Source organism: Molothrus aeneus, chromosome 1 (genome assembly GCF_037042795.1).
Source record: "Molothrus aeneus isolate 106 chromosome 1, BPBGC_Maene_1.0, whole genome shotgun sequence".
NCBI lineage: Eukaryota > Metazoa > Chordata > Aves > Passeriformes > Icteridae > Molothrus > Molothrus aeneus.
Window position 1 is genome coordinate 111,985,605 of NC_089646.1, and position 20,137 is coordinate 112,005,741.

Below are 20,137 nucleotides of genomic sequence, written 5' to 3' on the forward strand. Positions count from 1 at the left end.
TAAAGGAGAGGTTGAAAGTGTATAAATCCCAGTGGGATTTAAATAGAATTATTGTAATTGATACTGAAAAAAACTTTTGTAACTCTTACTGCTTGTGACAGTTTTTGCAAAAATAATTGCAGTGTCTAAATTAAAGTAATCAATCAAAGATTAATTATGTATCATCAGATAGTTTTCTGCTAGAAGTGTATGAATTTATTGTTCAGCATGGGTTCTTGCCAGAACAACTTTCTTTTCTTGTATTAAAGCATAAGTGAAAAGTTAGGGTTTGCTGATGAAGAATTCCTGAAATCTAATTAGCTTTTATTTTTACCTCCTAGATGAGTTGATTTTTAATTGTTTAGCTCTTTCAATACATTTGTAAGTGTAAGAATTCAAATGCATTCTAGAATTTATTGGCTTGGCTTTGGGGTTTTTTTCTTGGTGTTTTTTTTTTTGTTTGTTTGTTTTTTGGGTTTTTTTTCAGTGTATGGGAGGTTAAAGAAGCAACAAAACATGTAGTTGAGGGGTTGGATTGCTTTTTTCATTGTGCTTCCATCACTATAATTTGAATTTTCTTTCTGTTTGCCCTGTCAGTCTAAGTCCTTGCAGCTAAGTGGAAAAGAAATGGATTCCATTTCACCAGTAAGCGGCTCATTACTGAATATGTATTCTGCTGAATTTAGAGTCTTTTATTTATAAGGATGGCTAGCAGCATCACTGGTGTTATGGAAGATTTGACTTTGTCTCCAATTCCTCAGAAACTCTTCTTGCAAAGAATAGGCAGGTAACTTTATAACTACAAGTTATATCACAAAGCATTGGCAAAAGACCACATTGTGTGGAAGCAAGCAGTCTCAGCTCCAACTCTTTTGCATTTTTAAGGAATAGTTCTGAAATCATAACAGCATTCGCCTAGTTTTGTTAAGGTGTTTAAAATAAACAAAAACCCCATGTGTTGGTCCGTCAATATTGATTCTGCGTAAATGCTCCATTTTGTTGTCCTGTCCTTTATTTCTAAGAAAAAAAATGGATCCCTTGCTGAGAGAAGAGTGACTGTTCTTCTCCATACCTTACACTTGAGCTCACACATACTCACATGAATTAATAAAAAAAAAAACTATGTAGAGATTCATGTGCATGTCTGCATGCATTCTTTTTTCCCACTTTCTTAAATATTAAAATTGCTTCTGTTTTGTTACCCAGTTTTTCATTATTTTTAACAAGCCAGTGAGCTGTTTGTACCATATACTCTCTAATGTAACATTTACAATTTTAATGCTCAATACCTGTGCAGATATCTTAGATGACTGAGAAAAATGCTTTGTATTCTTCATACTCGCCCATTGTCGCCCATTGTCATATTCTAACCATCTGAACTGACCTGGCACACGTGATTTTATGTATCTTTGAGCATGTTTCCCTTGCAGTATTAAGAAATGTTCAGATTCTTTTTAGTAAGATAATTAGTGGGGTTTTTTTGGAATTAGTGTATCAGCACTATTAATGAGCTGCTATTGAGTACCACTAAAAAAGCATTATCTGTCTCATATAATTTTCACTTAGAGTCTCAGTAACATATATCTATTATCATTTTAATCTTAGAGTTTTATTCACATATGTGAAATAATTGGCATTCAATTTCTTCATGTTTAGCCTCTGTTGTAGGAAGATTTTCCTATCTCCAGTTAAGATATATTGATCAGTGGCAACTGCATCATTTTCATTAACTTAGTGGGTTTCAGTTTAGGATCCATATATTATTTCTTAAATGTATACAGGACTAGAGTAAAACACATCTTTAATCGGGAGAGTGCATTGCTAATGATGATGATGACAATGATGATTATAATAATAAATGCTAAATAGGACCATTTCTATTCACCCCCTAAGTCATCTGAAGCCAATTCAACTCAAAGTAATTGAAAAAGGTCTATTTATTCAGTGTTTGAAATAGAATAGCTCAGCTCTGAATAAACAATGTAAACTAGCATTCAGGAAAAATTATTTATCAGAGTTTTCCATCTTGAAAGCTTTTGAAAGCCTATCAGCAAGCCCATCACTAAAAGCCTGGAGATTCTTTTGAGGCACTGTATCAGGACTGGCTGCCCTGGGCTGCAGCCAACTTGAGCTTCCCAGCTCTCAGTTTTGGAAAATTTGATGAAATTATTAATGTTCCATTAACATTAGGAAGTCCTATTCCTTGAAGATGCCAAAAGCTTTGGTAATACAGTGTTAGTAGCATAAAAATGCAGGAGGGGAAATTAAGTGTTTTAGGTCTCCTCACTGAAAGTAAAGTAGACTCAGTGGTTAGGATCTAAATTTGCCAGGTGTTCTATAAGTTTCCTTTAGACTTCAGTATGGCAAAAGACAAGTCAGAGTGCCTATCTACTTGTTCTTTATATGTCTTTATTTTTATATTTTGTAGTGTATTTTTATTTTGTACTTTAAATTCAAGCATCAGTCCATGTTAAATCCCATTCTACATTTAGCCATTCAGTTGATGTTGTGGAAGCCCTGGGCAGAAACAAAAGAAGGTCAGGTTTAAAGGTTGAGTCCATGTTACTCCTTAGTGCAGTCTGAAGTATAGCATCATCAAACTACAGAATGGTTTGGGTTGAAAGAGGTATTTAAAGTTCATGTAGCTCCAACCCCCTGCCATGGACAGTGACATCAGTTTGCTCAAAGCCCCATCCAGCCTGGTGTTGAACATTACCAGAGATGGCGCATCCCCAGCTTCTCTGGACAACATGTTCCAGTGTCTCACCACAGTCCCAGTACAGAACTTCTTCCTTATATGTAATCTAAATCTACACTCATTTTAAAACCATTGTCTGTTGTCCAGTAACTGCAGGCCCTTGTAAAGTCTCTGTCTCTGCAGCATGGACTCCACTGTGGAGGAGCTAAGCCTAAGATCTTTTATCCCATAGTCTCTAAGACACACATCCTGTCTCCAAGACAAGACCACAGTTTATTGGGCTACTTCCTCTACTTCCTAGTGACACAAGACCACATATACTATAAGAGATTAAATGTGCCAAGGCTTCAGGCATCCTGCAGGGTATCCTGTCATTCTATGGATTCAGTTTTCTCTTTTAACATGCTTAAGGCTGAACCTTCACTTAACAGTAGCAGAGAGCAGCTAATGTTCTGTGTTGCTCTTCAATAGTTTTTTTCAATACTCTCTTGTTTCAAAATGTACTGTAAATTGCAAAATACTTAGCTGGAGAACATCTGTAAGTAATGTGCGTGAGCAGCAAGAATGAACCTTCTTGTCCCCACGTACTGCAAATTTGTTTTGTTTTCATTTAATCTGAAGTGTCTTATAAGAGTAATTTTTAGGACTATTGTGGTGATTTAACATGGCAGCTTTGCATGTATCCAGCAATAGAGATCTGTGGAAATGACGATTACTTAGGAAGAAAGGAGCTTGAAAAAGGACTCCTGAAACCTCTGGTGTGATATTCATGCATTCCAAACAGCTGATTTTTTGAGTCATTTCACAATGAGAATGCTTCTGACGACGTTGTTGGGTTAAGGAAATGAGTCAGACAGCTTTCTCTCACGATGTATAAGAAGCTAGCATCCAAACAAAAATTCTTTCTGACAAAAGCTGTGACTTGTGTCAAAAGTGAAAATTAAATGCCAGATGGATAATTCAATCCAAAATGACACTTTAGCCTTGAGGACTCTCTACTTGTTTTTGTTGTTGTTGTTGTTCAGTCTGTAATTAAAAGCCAGACAATATCTCAATATCTGAATGCAGGGTGGTAAGAAAGAAAGAGGCTCTACTATTTGTGAAATAAGAACATGCTAAGAAGTTTCACTATTTGTGAAACAAAAACATGCTAAGAACTCATCATGTTACTGATGAGTTCAGATTTTCATTAATTTTGATATCATTTACAGGTGTTGTAAAGTTAAGAGAAAAGAATCTATCTGGGTAAAACTCTTAAATGAGCACTTCTTTAAAATATACATATAAAAATACGTTTAAATGTTTTCTGAGGAGGAAGGAATTAGGAGGAAGATAAGTGGAAGATATATTTTCTGCTTATTTTTGTTGCTCAGTTTTTTTTCCTTCTATAGGATTTATTTTCATGGTTATCCCAGTATAACTGAATTAAATTGAAAGGAAAAATGAATCAAGCAGTAGTAGCTAGTTAATCTCAGATATTTCCAAATTATGGTTGTTAAAGTTTCTGTTAAAAGTTTAGAAATACAATACTTTTTTCAGAGAGGGGTTAGTAAAAGGGGAGAAGAAATGGAGCCAAAATAAGCAGAAAAAAACCTTTTAAAAATCACCAACTAAACTCAAACAATTATTGTATCTGTGCATTATTTATACATGAGGTTATTTACTTGAAATGTTCATATGTAAAAACATTGATCAGAACAGTACACAAACTTGTGAAAAATTAGTTTTCTATTTTTTAAAGCTGCTAGACCTAAATCCTTATGATTCTCAGCTTTGTGTGAAAAATGTTGGGCTTTTAATCTTACATTTTTGAGCTCTAATACAGCTGTAAGCCATCCACAAAGGCAGCTGCTGTAACAGTTCTAGACTGAAGCAATAACAGAGATACATAGCATTCTTTTCCCATGAGCAGGTTCATTCTGTATTCACCATTTAAAGGAAACTCAAATGCATTCATTAAGAAATTGTAAGTCCACATCTTGTGCTAGATTATAAAGTGTTTAGTATGTGAGAACATTGATTGTGTTAACAAGCTGCTGTACTTAATTGGTACAGCAAAACTATATGTGCTAGTCTATTTTTAAATAGAAAGAAATGCTAAATATACTACATTTCTAGTTTTCCATGCAGCATTCTCAGTATCACATAAAATAAAGAAAATATTGTTCATGAGGATGATGTTAAAATGGTTACATTACTGAGGAAGGAAAGGAAGGAAGGAAGGAAGGAAGGAAGGAAGGAAGGAAGGAAGGAAGGAAGGAAGGAAGGAAGGAAGGAAGGAAGGAAGGAAATTATAAAGAAAAGTAATTTTACACATTTCTTTACCTGCCTCTACATATGGTATTAAATGATGTTTATTGGCATCTGTGGGAGGTCTTGGTCATTAAAATCAGACTGACACATTTTCATTTTTGGTTGTAGTGGTGTGGACACAAACATAGTGAAAAGGATGACTGGCATCTTAAGGGAAATGGGGGTAGGTTGAACACATGTTTTCCAGGTCTATAATTAGGCTGAATTTGCAAAAATGTTAATTCTGCCCTACAATGGTCAATAGTAGCAGTGCTTTGTAGGGATTCCAGATATTTAAAAATTTCAGAGCAAAAATTGTTTATTTACTTTATGTCCTATTTCTACTAAAATAGCTGAGAGAGCAGTGTTCTATGCTGGTTTAAGTTTACCACAGCTTTCCTAGCATAGAATTTTTTTCAGTCTTCTACTCTTTTTCAAAAATATCCATGTATTCCACACATGGACATAATCTGTATAAACACTGGCTGTAGAACAGTTTTGATTGTAATGTCCCTTCCCTTTTAACTATTTTCTTTATTAATAGCTGTACATGTGAAAAGTACAACGAACTATGTCATATCCAGTTAGTACATGGTTTTTTCTCTTGTCTTTTGGGCTGCTCCAAAAAAGATAGTTTTCATTTTTTGTGCCTAAATCTGTCAAGGAATACATAACTTAATTTAATACTAAATTATTAAATGCTGTATTGTAAAAGCTATGCAAGTTTTGTTTGCAGATGTTGACAGTGGGCCAAATTTAAAGCTGCAACAGAAGACTGGCTTCAGGCCAAATTCTCTGCCACAGCTTAATGAAAACCAAGCTGAAGATTTCCTGATACTTCTATGGAGCTTCATTGCAGATGGCTAAACTTATCCTATGTGATTAATTTCAACAGCCTCCCATCAAGCAGAATGAAATCTAGTAAAAATCTGTATTTAGGACATAAAGAAATAAGAATCAGTACAGCTTAATTAGCCCTGCACCTACTTTATCCAATTAATGTTATTGGAGCAGCATTTGCCAACAAGTTTCTCAGTGATTATAATGCTGGATGCTAGATTATTTGGCTCAATTTTCTCTAATGCTGGCAGTTCTTGTGGCAACCAGTGGTCACACAAAGTTCTTAGGTACATTGTCTAGGTAACGTACACCCCTGGAAAGATCACAGCTGCAATGTGCTGTTGTAAAATAAATAGAGATAGAGCTCTCTCATCCCCAAAGTAAACTCTGGATTTTGTTATTATGACTTTCAGTGATTGTACTACTGAAAAGGACCTCTGGGTCCCTGAGTCATAAAATGGTGCAAAACTTTCTATTTCATATAGCAGAAATGTAGCAGAGTCTGGGACTGGTCATAGATGTTGAGGATTCTCTAAAGCATTGTCTTCTAGCATCATCTGCAAGACCTCCATGGCAAATAAAGTCCTCATGACTTTAAAAAAAAAAATCTTGTTTTTTTTTTCTCTAAGCGATCATGTTTTTTAAAACTTGTTTAGATTTTAGACCTATCCTGTGCATCAAAAGGAATTTGGGAATAGTAGACATTCTCATTTTGGTTTTACTTCAGTTCTTTATCTTCTTCATAAAACTCTGTTGGTAGATACTGAAAAAAGGTCGAACAAGGTACAATGGTCTGGCCTCTCTGCAATTGTATCTCAAACTTTCATGTAACTTTAACTACTTTGTGAAACAAAAATTTGCTTCGAAGAGATTTTTTGTATCTCTCAGTTGTAGCTTTCCCCACCTGCATTTCACAGACCCGATGCTGAAGTTTTATAAGAGTTTTGGTGCTTCATGTTTATGTGGCCATCTAACACACTGAGCTTCAAGATGCTTAAGGTGTCTAAAGGGGATCTACCCTGAGACAGTCATGCATGCAAAAGATAATGTAGTCTCTAAGCCTCTTTTGTGAAAACTTGAATGCTAAAGCAGTTAGGAAGGAATTTGGTGCCTGAAAAAATCTTTCTATGCATTCAAAAATACAAGCATCTAGGTCATGTCTGTAATGACATGGGGTACTATGTTTCATATTCTGTTTTTCAGTAAGAAACAAATGCACTGCTTCCTTTTGTTTCTCCTCTTTAAACAAAGGACCTTAAATTCCTTATGTAGGAATAGAATTTTTACCTTTCATGAGTGGAACTATTCACCCAGAAATGTACTAGTGAATGAAGAAATCTCTCTTGTACTGGATGACTTGCCTTAGGAAAGACAGTAGAAATAGGCCAAATGGAAGCAGCAATATTACATTTAAAGCAAAGCATCTGAGCAAATTCAGGTAGCTTCTATGTGTATGTGTAAAGCTACAACATTCACAAATTAGATCTCCGTGTTTTAATATTATTATGCAATGTATTGAGAAGAAAATGTTTGCACTGCCTTTTCTAGTATGGTTTTTGATTATTTAAACTAGAGATTCCAAAAATCCAATTTTCTTCTCACTGTTCTATAGTTTGATTTTAAATTTTGTTTTAATAAATGAAAGGCTCTGCAGTTAGTTTCACAATCAGACTGAGATTATTTAATGATGTTGTGCAGTGGAATGAGAGTACCGGACCTAAGCGTCTCATATCTGATAAGAAAATTTTAATGAGTCCAGTACTACATGTGAATGTTTGAATTTTCAGTGCAGCAGCAGAATGTTGAGAACCATTCTTTTGAGAACCATTTTAATGAGATTTTAAAAACACTACAATTACACGTAATTTATTTTTTTTTTAAATCCACATTTTGGGCCAATACAAAATTCAGAGTTCCTTCAGTTTATTCACTTATGTTTCTACAAAATTAAGCTATCATTATTTTGAATACTCAATGGTCTTGGTTATCTTAACTACATTTCAAACATAGCCCAGACAGTATTTAAGTCACAAAGGATTTATGTCATTCAGCTCATAGAAAAATATCTAATGAATTGCTTTGCTCTTTACTCACGACTGCCAGTTATTCTTGCAATTACTCCCTGGTGTTACAATGGTCTGGCCTCTCTGTAGGTGTATCTCAGACTTTCACATGACTTAATTATGTTATAAAGAAAAAAAAAAAAACAACAGATTTTTTAGCTTTCAGCTACAGACCTACTGCAAAAGTTTTATGGAGGTGCTTTGATGCATTGTGGTTATGAGGCATTCTAGCAGAGCCTCAAGATGCTTAGGCATGCAGAGGGGAGCTAGCCTGAGATAGTCATGCATGAGAAAGCTGCTTTAGGGCACAAGTTCCTTTCTTGAAAACTTTTGGCCAGGAGGGCCAGCTGTATCCTGGGGTGCATTGGGAAGAGTGTGGCCAGCAGGTTAAGGGAGGTGATCCTCTCCCTCTACTCAGCCCTGTTATGTCCAGTTCTGGGCTCCTCAGTACAGGAATGATGAGGAGTTATTGGAGAGGTTCCAGTGGAGGATCACAAGGATGATGCAGGGTCAGGAGAATCTTTCTTATGAGGAGAGACTTTGTAAACTGGGCCTGTTCAGTATGGAAAACTTTGAGAGGGGATTTCATTAATGCATGTAAAGGCAGGTGCCAAGGGGATGGTGCCAGATCCTTTTTGGTGGTGCCCATCAACAGAGTGAGGAGCAATGGCCATAAACTAAAGCACAAGAAGTTTCACCTCAGCCTGAGGAAAAACTTCTTTACATTGAGGGTGGCAGAGTACTTGTACAGGATGCCCAAGCAGGTAATGAATGGAGTCTCAGTCTCTGGAAATTTTCAAAATCCACCTGGACAAGTTGCTGTCTAACCTGCTCTGGGTGACCCTGCCTTGGTTGGGGGCTTGGACTAGATGATCTCCAGAGGTGCCTTCCAACCATAAAAGTGCAGTGCTGTAGGGGGATTCAATATAAGAAAATGTAGTATAGAAAGCAATCTTACCCCTTAAGGGGTTGCAGCTGAGCCAATTATTAGAGATTAGGAACAGGCCTGACTTTAACAGGCCGCAGCTGTAGCCAATAAGAAGAGTGTTATAAAAGAGTGGATTGGTTGGTTAAGGGAAACGGGAGTCAGTTGGCCACTGTGGGGAGAAGGAAGTGTCAGTGCTTAGAGGATATGCCTACAAGAAGCATCAAGGAGGTATGAAACTCTAACAATATAGAACCTTTGCAGTATGAGGACAATAGAACTCTTGCAATATAATGACAACACAGTGATGTTGTGATTCTGTGATTACTACCTGATAAATGATCTGAGATGTCTTAAAAGTGTGGACACATCTGCAAGTGTTAGAATTCTACTGTGAATGAACGTCAAAAAAATGTTAAATGCTTTTGGAAGTAGAGGTAGTTAAAGATAGATTGTGAAATTTTTTACTGTATGAGTTTTATCAGGCAACAGGAACTTCCTTGAAAGTTCACTTTATGTACTATGAGGAAAGCTTGGTGAAGAAAATATGAAGATATGGTCAAAAATCTAAGAAGAGCATGTGTAAAACTACTGTTCCAGATAGTGCAGTTTTATTGTGCATTGAAGTCATAAATGTACTGTATTTTGAAGAAAATACGGCTTTACATTTGCATTGTACGAGATGAGATGTTAATGCTGGGTGCTGTTTTGACAGTCTCTAGTTCCTTGGACTGTTTACCTTTAATAGTTCAGAGGTGAAATCTGCATTTGCCCATTGTGATTGCTATGTCTGGAGAGCAATCCTACAAGTAAATACGGCTTTTGATATACCTTCTGTAATCTGTTCAGTTCTCTACTGCACTTGTACTGGTACCAGGCCAAATATCACTAAAAAACAAGCACTTGAAGTTGTGCTTTAATACCTGAGTTGCTTGGTTGCTGTTAATTAACGTGTTACAAGGAAACCATAATTGTTAAATACTAGGAAAGAAGAAAGTCTTTTTTATCCTAAAATGACTGTAAGAAAATTATATGGAATCCTGTATATATTCATGCTGGACAACAGTGGACATTGCTCAGATGTAAAAAGGCAAACACAGACTTTCTTGAATGGATTGCCTCTCCTTTGGGTGTTCAGCTCTGAACTCTCTCCAGGTTCCCGAGGCTATTTGCCATTGCTCTCTTCTGCCAATCATATTCTTCATCTCTGATTCAATACCTTAAAAGTAGTATTCACAATTTCATCTTGCATGTACAACATTCTTCTGGTCTTTAAATCCCTAAGGAATTTTTTCTTCAGTTCTTTTGTTTGTCATTTCCCTTGACCACAGTTAAAATCACCCCGCTCTCTGGGCTATGCTTTATGTTCAGGTGGCTTCCAGCAGCTATCTTTGATGCCAGTCTCTCTGGCAGAACAAAATATTAAAATGGAGATCTGATCAGGAAAGAAATATTGAGCTCAAAATCAGAGCCTAACAAAATAAAAAGTAACTAAAGCAGTCACACATGGAGAATGGTAATGTGTTTGAAAACTGAGGCATTTGGAAGAAGTAGGGTGAAGTTTAGTGGCTTGTGTGGCTTCTCAAGAGTTTGTAACTTATAGAAGAATGTGCCCAGCATGTGCAAGTGGAGTAGTTCAGGAGAAATTGTCTCAGAAGGAATGAACAACTTTGCAGGAGATGATGTGAGCTTATAAGCAACTTGACAGGTTTGTTAGTTGTGCTTCTGAAAAAGGTTCATAAAACAGTGTGGTCCCAGCTACACATGTATTAGTGCCAAAAAAATCAGTAGCATCAGCAATTAGGTAAAGGCAGGACTTACAGGTACAATCCCATTCATGTTGACTGTTCAGATAAACCAGATAGATTTGTCCATCCTTGCTGGGCAACAGATCCTCCAGGATCTGAGACAGCTGTCAGGAGCTCACAGCTTGTGACACAGTGCTTGGTGGGACCTGGGCAGGGCCAGATGCAATATTGGCCAAGTTCTACAGACATATAAAGAAAGACCTTAAGATATGTCAACACCCAGGCCTGCAAATAGGACATAGCTGTGGCATGACATTTCAAGTGAAAGGTGATGAAGCTCTGCCAGCTTGACCAGGAAGCAATAGTATCCACCTGGATGAAAGCCATGACTTCTTTTAAGCTCTGCACCTACCACAACTGATAGAGCTGCCCAGGCTGAGCTCCTGGTAGGAACACATGGCTGCTCCAGTGCCAGCTGTGGGCTGTGCTCTGCTCTACCAGACACCAGCAGCAGTGAGCACCCCTGTGGGATGTGTGCCCAACTGGTGCCAATGGCATCCTGGCCTTTATCAGAAATAGTGTAGCCAGAGGGAGCAGGACAGTGATTATTCTCCTGTACTTGGTACGGTGAGGCCACATCTTGAATCCTGTGTTCACGATTTTGGGGTTCTCAGTTCAGGAAAAAATATTGAGGTGCTGGAGCATGTCCAGAGAAGGACAAGAGAGGTGAAGGGTCTGGAGCAAAGGTCTGATGAGGAGTGGCTGAGGGAGTGGGGATGTTTAGTCCTGATAAAGGGAGGCTCAGGGGAGACTTTATCACCCCTGAAAGGAGTTGTAGTGAAGTGGTGGTTAGTCTCTTCATCCAGGTAAAAAGTGAGAGGACCAAAGAAAATGTTCTCAAGTTGTTCCAGAGGAGGTTAAGATTAGATATTAGGAAAAATTTCCTCACTGAAAGGGTTGTCAAGCATCAGAACAGGCTGCCCCAAGGGAAAAGATGACTCAGCCCAGGGTGAGTCACAGTCTCTGTAGTCATTTAAAAGGCGTGTGGATGTGGCACTTAAGGACATGGCTTAGTACTGGACTTGGCAGTATTAGGTTGTGGTTGGATATTATGATTTTAAAGGTTTTCTAACTTAAATGACACTAAGATTATATGATATTAGGGTTCTTGTCGGAGTGGTGTTTGGGCTGTCATTTCCATCCTAGATATTTCCCTGAAAAGCTGGGAAATATGTCTATGGACGTAGAGCAGTTCATCTGGATGGTGTTTTGGTCTGGGGGAGAAATATGAGAATAGGACTGGTGACTCTAATGGCTTTAGAAAGAACCAGAACCTGCAAAGAACATGCTATTGAGGATTCATAAGTTTCTAAAAAACTCAGAGAAAAAACAGGCTTAATTTTGATGCCTGTTTCAGTCCTTCCTTTCAAAATGTAGTCAGAAGAGGTGGAAATTAAAATAAAGATGGGTTAAATGACATTGATCTGTCTGTGACTGCCTTTTGCATATGATATAGGTGTGATTTATTGTGTCAATCAAAGTTGCTTATTAAATAACCGATTCATTCTGCATTCACCCCTTTAAGCCAAATCCAGCTCTAATAGATCAGGACCTTCTTTCCTCCTTGATGCCTAGGATGTAACTCCTCACCATCTGATTTTGAAACCCTTGCTTACTTCTTTATAACTCCTTTGACCAGATCCTCTGCAAGATCTTTCTATTTCTGTGCCTGAAGGAGAGGCAAATAAAAAACTCTGTGAACACTTAGTCCTTAAAACTTTATTTTCTTGTCCTTTCTGTTGATGTCTATAACGTTTTAAATATAGAGGCACTAAGATCTGAAAAGTGTAGAGTCATGTGCAAATAGCCCTATATAATGACTGGGTGTATTTATCTTTTCCTGTAACTATAGCCCTTCTGTGATGGGTTGGTGTACATGATAGCAGTGGAGATTTTATGTGTCAGCAAGATATCTAAGTGCAGAATGTGGCAAATCATCCTTCACTGTTCATCATCTTGTACTTCGTCTGTACAGTAACTGACAGCTGTGGTGTTCTTACTGCAGCCTAGCCTCACAATTTCCCCCAAACCAGATAGACCTTGTCTCCATAGAAGTTATTTAGGCAAAGAATATCTTTCTCTTTCATAATTTTTTTTTGTTTATGCTTTTCTGTAAGGCATATCTGCCTTTCATGTTATTAGTCTGGTAATGACCTTTTATTTGCATTTGCTGTTTCCTTGACCTTTTTCCAGCCCAGAAATTGTTTTTCAACATAGGCAAAAGTGCTCTTCTGTTTGCTGATGTGTGATCGTAGACTAGTAGTGGTAGGTTTTCTAAGCAGCACTCAGATAAAGCAAAGCTATTGGAAATAGTGCCATCTTTGCATGGGATGGCAGTGAAGTCTTCATATTATGCTGGTTTACCTTGCATCTTCTATCTGCAAATTTTCTAGTTGGATTTCTTAAAACTTCTATGAACATCTTTTACTACAGAAAACCCCCAAACCCTAATTGTGATCAAGTTCTTTTTGAAGTGAAGTTTATAAGGTATGGAAATTATATGTAGTTTCTTAGCCTGCCTTCTAAATACTGAAGACACATAACTTTCTCAGTTCAGCTTTTGTTTCTTCTTCAACTTCTAGTGAAATAATGGATGTTGGTTTGCTCACTCTCTTGCCTTTTCATCTTTTATGTTGTAGGAAGCATGACATTGCAGCTTGAGAAAAAGCTTTTTTTTTTTTTTGAGCAGCTAAGGACAGGTTAGGGTAAGGGACATAGTCAGGGTAAGGGTGGTATGTAATATCCATAGTTAGAATAACTAGGTGAATTCCTAAGTACACAAATACCCTTTTCATTTTTAGCTGAAAAGTAGAAATACAGCTGAAAGTGAGTTGGAATGAGGGGGGAACCAGACCAACCCAGAAAATCTGGTTGTCTTCAACCTTTCTTAATTTTCTTTTTTCCTTTATTGAATAATGGTAAATTTCATATATTTGTGTTCTGTGTCAAATCATATATTGTTTATTCTCCTATCTTCTCTCTAGAATGAGAAATGCCTGCAATAGAGTAGGAGTTTTCTGCTTGAAGCTTTTTCTTTATGTCAGCAAAAGACTACACCCCATTGTCCTTAATTCTCCAATATTCTGGGGTGTTTTGATGATGCTCTCAAGAACCTTATTTGGCATTGTATGCAATAACTGCGGTTCTCCAAAGAGAATTATTTTTTCTTAGAAGGTAAAGTAATTGATTTCAGTTCTTATCTGGTGCTTTAGGAAATTTCATTTATTCTCAATCTCATTATGGAGGTCCCAACGTAAAGATGACAGCAAAGAACTTGAGTTCATTACTACACACTATAGAAGTTACATTTAACAAAGTATCCTGGTCAAGCTTCATGTTTAATTACTTTTTAGCTTTATATATTTATTAGGGAGTTTCCTAGGTACTCAAATATTCCCGGTGTCTCCAGGCAATTCTTAGCTGTATTATGGGAGAGTAATGAGGTGAACAGCAGATAAGAGTTTTATAAATGAGAAAAATCTCTTAGTTGAGAGGATGTACAAATGACTTTAAAAGTAATATATAAAAACTGAGCTTTAGCAAAAAACTCAATAGTACGATTGAACTAAGGCCTTAGTACCATTTGTCACTCTGATCTTCCAATTCAAGGAAATTTTCCTATGGGATGGCTTGTTCTTTAGGGGAGAAGGGGAGTAGGAGCATTAATTTTTGTTTCCAGTTTTGGATGCTTATTCTTCACCAGTGACCAGATTTTCTTCAAACCACTTGGACCAGTTTGGTGGACTGTAGTAGATGTATTGAGTAGGTAGGACAATGTTACTTGCCTATTAGTACTTAAGACTGTGCTTTTGCAAGCAGCCTTTAAATTTTGAGAAGGATGAAAAACTAGTCTCATACAAGGGAGATCACAAATAGGAGGTCTTTTAAGCAGTTTGCCAGGAACCTGTCTGTCCTTGTCATGAAGTACAACCTTACCTTATGGTCAACTTGACTGAAACCTGCAGAGAGAAATGGAACAAGAGAATGGCCATTTGCCCTTTATTGACTAAAAGGAGAATGTTCCTGAAGAATCTGAAATTCACTTTTAGCTACCTCTGACCTAATGTACCATCTTTATCACATAAATTTTTCTGCCAGCCCCAGGTATATTCATGTCTCCAAATGAATTTTCATCAGCTATGCGTACGTGCTGAACTTTTCTACCTCACAGCCTGTCCAAAAACTTCTGAAATCTTACATTCTGAGTGAATGTAAAAATATATCTTGCCCTAAACAGTTAAGATTTCAAACTGTGCCTGTCACAAGCACTTCTGTTTGACTTCTGAAGACTGTAATTTGAAAGTCTCAATGAAACTTTTCCTATTTACAGAAACTCTAAAACAGGTTGCACTTTTCCATTTAAAGCTTCAAGAAAACAACAGAGAATTTATAACATAAATTGCTAGTTTCCAAAGGTACCATTTAATACTAATAATGTCATTCTGAAGCCTGAGCAACTCAGCTAAAGAAAAGCTATTTACAGCATACTGCTGTGATTGTGGTGACAAAATCCCACTGAGAGATGTGTTTGCACATTTTCTAAGTCACAGCTCTGTTCTGTTTCCACAATGCATATTTCTTTCCTCCTCAATTCCTCCTAACAAAAAAGAATGATGATTTAGTGTAAAAATAATAAATTATGCAGTAGAAAATAATGGTCTGCCGTAAGGTTAAAGAATAGGTCTGGCCATGTACACTGTCTCTCTACCACAAATTGTACTCTTTATTGAATGTTATGATGTGATCTGGAAAGGTAAGAGAGGGTTTATATTTGCTGGAGATTTATCAGAGTCTGTGTTTAAATTGGTTTAGCTTATGATGATATAAAAACTTTGTTGAATTACAGAGCATCAAAGTGTTTTTCTGTTATCTTCAGCTTTCCCAGAGTTTTTTGACACTGTTCAGTTAGTGTATCTACCAAGAGCTTTTCTCCCTGTCTCAAGTACTGGGTCTTTCTTCCATTTGAAACATGGGCCGAAAGTACTCAACGGTGTGTTATAATAAGATCCATTTCTGCAGTTCTTGTCCGCATCATCCCATAGGAAGGAGGCCCACTGCCTTTCACAAGCTGCAAGAAAGCCTGCTAAATCAACAGACTTAATGGTTACATTGTTCAAAAAGCCACCTTTGTCTTTGGTAGGTAATGATTTCTTGATTGCTTGAGGTGCTTTGCACTGCTGTGTTTGAGAAATGTGCAGTTGGGTCAGCAATCTGACATCTTCACTATGTTTGGAAAGAGTGAAAAGTAATCCTCCTTAGAAATTTTTGAATTTTGAATGAAATAAGAAGGAACTTCATGTGATTTTTTTTTTTTTTTTTTTTTTTGTTCTTGGTTTGGGGTTTTTTTGGATCATGGCATATCATTTTGCATCTGTCTTGAAAAAGACCAAAATAGTAAAATAAATGTTCTCCAATAAAAGAGGAAAAAGGCTTTACCTTGAGGTAAGACAAAAACAAAATGTGGAGTACCAGTTTCCAGGTAAACGTATATATAGACATATGATGCATCTCTAAGATGGAACCTACTTACTTTGTACAGTTGGAAGTAAAGTGGCTTAAAGAAAAAAAATTCAACCTGTGCCACTCCTTGATGGAAGGCCTAATATTGCTGAGAAGTTCTTGCGCATAGATTTGATTGATCCCTCTTCCTTATTTTAGGGAATAGGTATAAGTTATTAAGAAAAAAAATCTTAAATTGCAAATTTGTCAAGTATTTAAAAGGTTTGATTGTATGCTCATCTTTATTTTATTTTCGGAGTGATCATTCTTTGACATTGGGTAAATTGTAAATATTTCTTAAAAAATAAAAAAGGAAAATGCTTATAATTTTGAGAAACTGGATTTTATCACACTGATAAAAGAGTAAGTATATGAGTAAACATAATATTCCAGAAGAAATAGTTGCCTGTTTTGTTTTATATACTGCTGTATATGTTTATGTTGCTATTTAATTGCTTGGATGGGAAGATAATAAGTCCTTGTGCATACACAGTGTGTCTGTTGTAATCATTTGTAATTTGCATTAGAATAAACTGGTAAAGAGGCACTTAGAAGGCCCTGAAAATATTTACACATCCTGCACTTTAAAAAATTTAAATTAAGCAGAATATTTGCAGTTAATTAACAACCTTAGTTACAAGAGTAGTCAGTACCTTCAAAATGATTCTAGCATTAATGTCTTCTTGAATCCAGTGTGATCATATGGCTTTCATTTTCTGACTTGTTCATCCTTTGTAAACTAAATTATGTTTTAAAAAAAAACATTTTATGAAAGCTAAATAACAGATATCATCCCTTACTAAGAATAATTCACATATATTAACTGTATTATCTAAACTGCTGTCCTCTCCTTGTTTCTGTCCTGTAATAGCAAATGTACCTAAGAGAACAGAGATTGTCCGGGACTGCCTAGATCAAAGGTAATCTTGTGCAGGTTTCAGCTCTGTAATGAATGAAATATATCACATGTAAAAGAAAAATCCTGAGGATGAGATGGTAAATAGGATTTCTGTAAACAACCGTTAGAACAGTGTGGAGAAGTTTTCAGTTAATTTTCCCTTTCTTGTGCCATAAAATATTTTGTATTCTTCAAAATGGATTGTGAAAGGATTAGCAACTGTTTTGTGGTTTCTCCAAATTCAAACTAAGATGATTGTGAGAAATGCATATCACATACTAGTCTCTGGGACCTGAAAGAGACAAACACTTTTTATTTCCTTATTTTATAGTTTTTAGCAAGGCTGGTAGTAATAAAAAAAATGGATCCTTTACACCAAATACAGCTTTCCTGAGACAAAATAGCACTTAAAGTTGTATTAAGACTATACTCAGGTGGAGTTTTGTAGCTTGGATATTTTCTTCATATACATATCTGTGTGCTCATCTGGCTTTGCTATGAGAATGTGACTGTATTAAAAAGTTTTTTAAACTGAGTTTGAGATAGGGCTGTGCCCAGCTTGTTAAACATTTGTTAGCTGTTCTTTTGGGGTGGCTTTGTAGCTTGGTGTAGGCCATGCTTTGGACAGGTATGTGCTGTTATCTGTATGCGATACAGATACAGCAGTATTTTGTGTGTGTGTGTGTATGTAAAACTTAGGGTAGACATACAACTTGATTCATTGTTTTGTCAATTATCATCACTAGTACAAGGCTGCTGAAAGATGGAAGTAAGGCGTCTCTTTAGATGAATATTGTACTTAAAGGCCAATGGTGTTGTGTGGGAAATGAAAATCAATTTTCACTCAATGATGTGCCTGTCAAATAAAAGTAAAAATGGAGTATCTCTTTCACCATCTATAGGTATAAACTTAAAATTCAAGTCATACCTGTAGGAAAATGCAATATATTTACATTTAGTCACTACATTGAATAGTTCTTGAAAGAAGGATGAGACATGTCAGTACTTACTTGTAATGGTCATTACTATGCATTTGAGTTAATATATTGTGATTAATTTAAACATCTCATTTTCCTGCTATGTTTTGTGCTTTCCTTGAATTATGATTATTTTCTTATTTTTGTGCAGGACAAAAAGTGTATTAAAGGGTCCTCTAACTTTGCTTATGCTTGTTAGTTGAAGACTAATGAAAATCTGCTAATAAAACACCTGAGGATGAACCTGAAACAATGCTGATACTTTTGTTCTGATTGGCTGGCTATATGTATATATTAGCCTTCTATATATTCATAGGGACTGTGCATGAGTCAAGTGTAGGACTGAATTGTTTTGGAAGCATATGTCTATCAGCAAAGTCACAGCAGAGCTTTGTGTGGTTGCTAATAAAACAGAGTACCCTTCTGGAGAAGTTTGTCTACATTGCAAAACATTGTTCTGATTCCATAACATGGGACTAGGGCTTTTTTCTGCTATAGGGGAAGAAAAAATTATGCTGATGAAATATTTAAAAAAAAACACCAACACAGCATTTTGCTTGTTATGTAATTCTGGATTGCATCTGTGCTTAATAATCTGATATTTGAGTTAACTTCTTATCAGCAGGGCATAATGAATGCACTGGCAAGTTTGAGGATCTTTCCAGACTTTCCATTCAAAGTGGTTTAGCATCCTCAATTGAATTAATAGGTAGAAATAAAAAAATAACAGGCTGCTGTGAAAACTATTTTGTTTTTGATCAATCTCATTTATTCAAAATAGTCACTGGTCCAATACTGAAGAGTAGACATAGCTTCCACCTGGTAGCTGCTTACATGATGTAGGCTCCCTGTAGAGGTAGGTACTTAGGAAATGGAGAGCACCAGCCAGGTGGAAGTGGTTAGACCTACCCTATTTGCAGGCTAATTGCATTCTTGGTAGGGTGCTTTGGATTCTTTCCAGATGATTAAACCCACTGCTGGGTATTTTAGAAATTGTGTCTGTATTTGCTGGACAAACAGGAATTTGTTTGTTTTTTTTTTTTTCATGAAAATTGTGTTTGCATCACTTGTGTTACAGATATTCTCAGTATGCAGCACTGCTAGTGCTGTAGTCTAAGTGTATGGACTTTGTCATTCTGAAATGACATTTGCAGACAGGCACCAGTCTGCCACATTCAGTACCTAAAGACTAAGGCCTTGGTTTTGTGTGTCATAGGTTTGGGTATGTCCTAATGATGCTCCTACTGTATTTAAGAATTTTTAAACTCTCTCAATATACCATAAAAATGCAGCAGTTAACAATCCCATTTAAAATCTAAGTACAAGATTTTGAGCACAGGGAGCCAGCTGAATTCCACTGTCAGTTCAGTTGGTGTCTGAGACTCCTTTTCCAACTGCCTTTTGATGTGTACTGTATTGACATGTACTTTGTCCCTCCAGTCCCTTCATAGCAGCTCCTCCCTAGAGGCCCATACAGCCAAATGTTCTTCGCATGGAAATAGAGGTTCAGAGTGAAAGGGGAAAGAGGGAAGGAAAGGAGCGTCTAAACTTTCTTGAGATACTGAAAGCTGCTCAGGATGCATGTCTGAGGTCACCCATCACCTCAAGCATCACTCACTGGCTGTGAAATCTCAAGCAGGAGAGCTTGTTGCCAGCCTATGGTGTTATAAACAAGGGGAAGAAAAGACTGACTGATCAGAATCCAGATTTGCTACAATATTAAGTTAATGATCACCACTGATACTAAAGAGGTTGGTATGTACATCATATATCTGTAGTGTCAAGCATTTAAAAATTCATGTCTGCAAGCAGTTGGCCCATAATAATATTCCATTATGAGGGATTTTTAGTGACTGAAGACAAAAGTCTTTCTTGGTCTGGTTAACGTAAGCAAACATTTATTTTCCTTGAATAAAAACAAGCAAAAAGCAAGATAATTGATGCAGAAGAATTATTCTACTTAAATTTAAGTTCTTAGTGTTTTCAATTTTGATTCCCCTGTTGTCAGAATACTGTGACGATAGTTCTTAGAAGGTATTTGTAAATAATTTAGTCTATCCTTGTAGTTTGAGGCAGGAATATTTTTATTATTCATTACTTTGAACATATATATTTGGAATATATCAAAGGAATGCAATTTCTAAGGCATGTGTTTACT

At 36.5% G+C, this 20,137-nt stretch overlaps 1 protein-coding gene across 2 annotated transcripts in view; it reads left to right on the top strand.

Annotated features, from left to right (window-relative positions):
* The window catches only part of SNTG1 (syntrophin gamma 1), a 320,654-nt gene that overhangs the window by 109,077 nt on the left and 191,440 nt on the right, over positions 1-20,137 (top strand). The window lies entirely within an intron of this gene.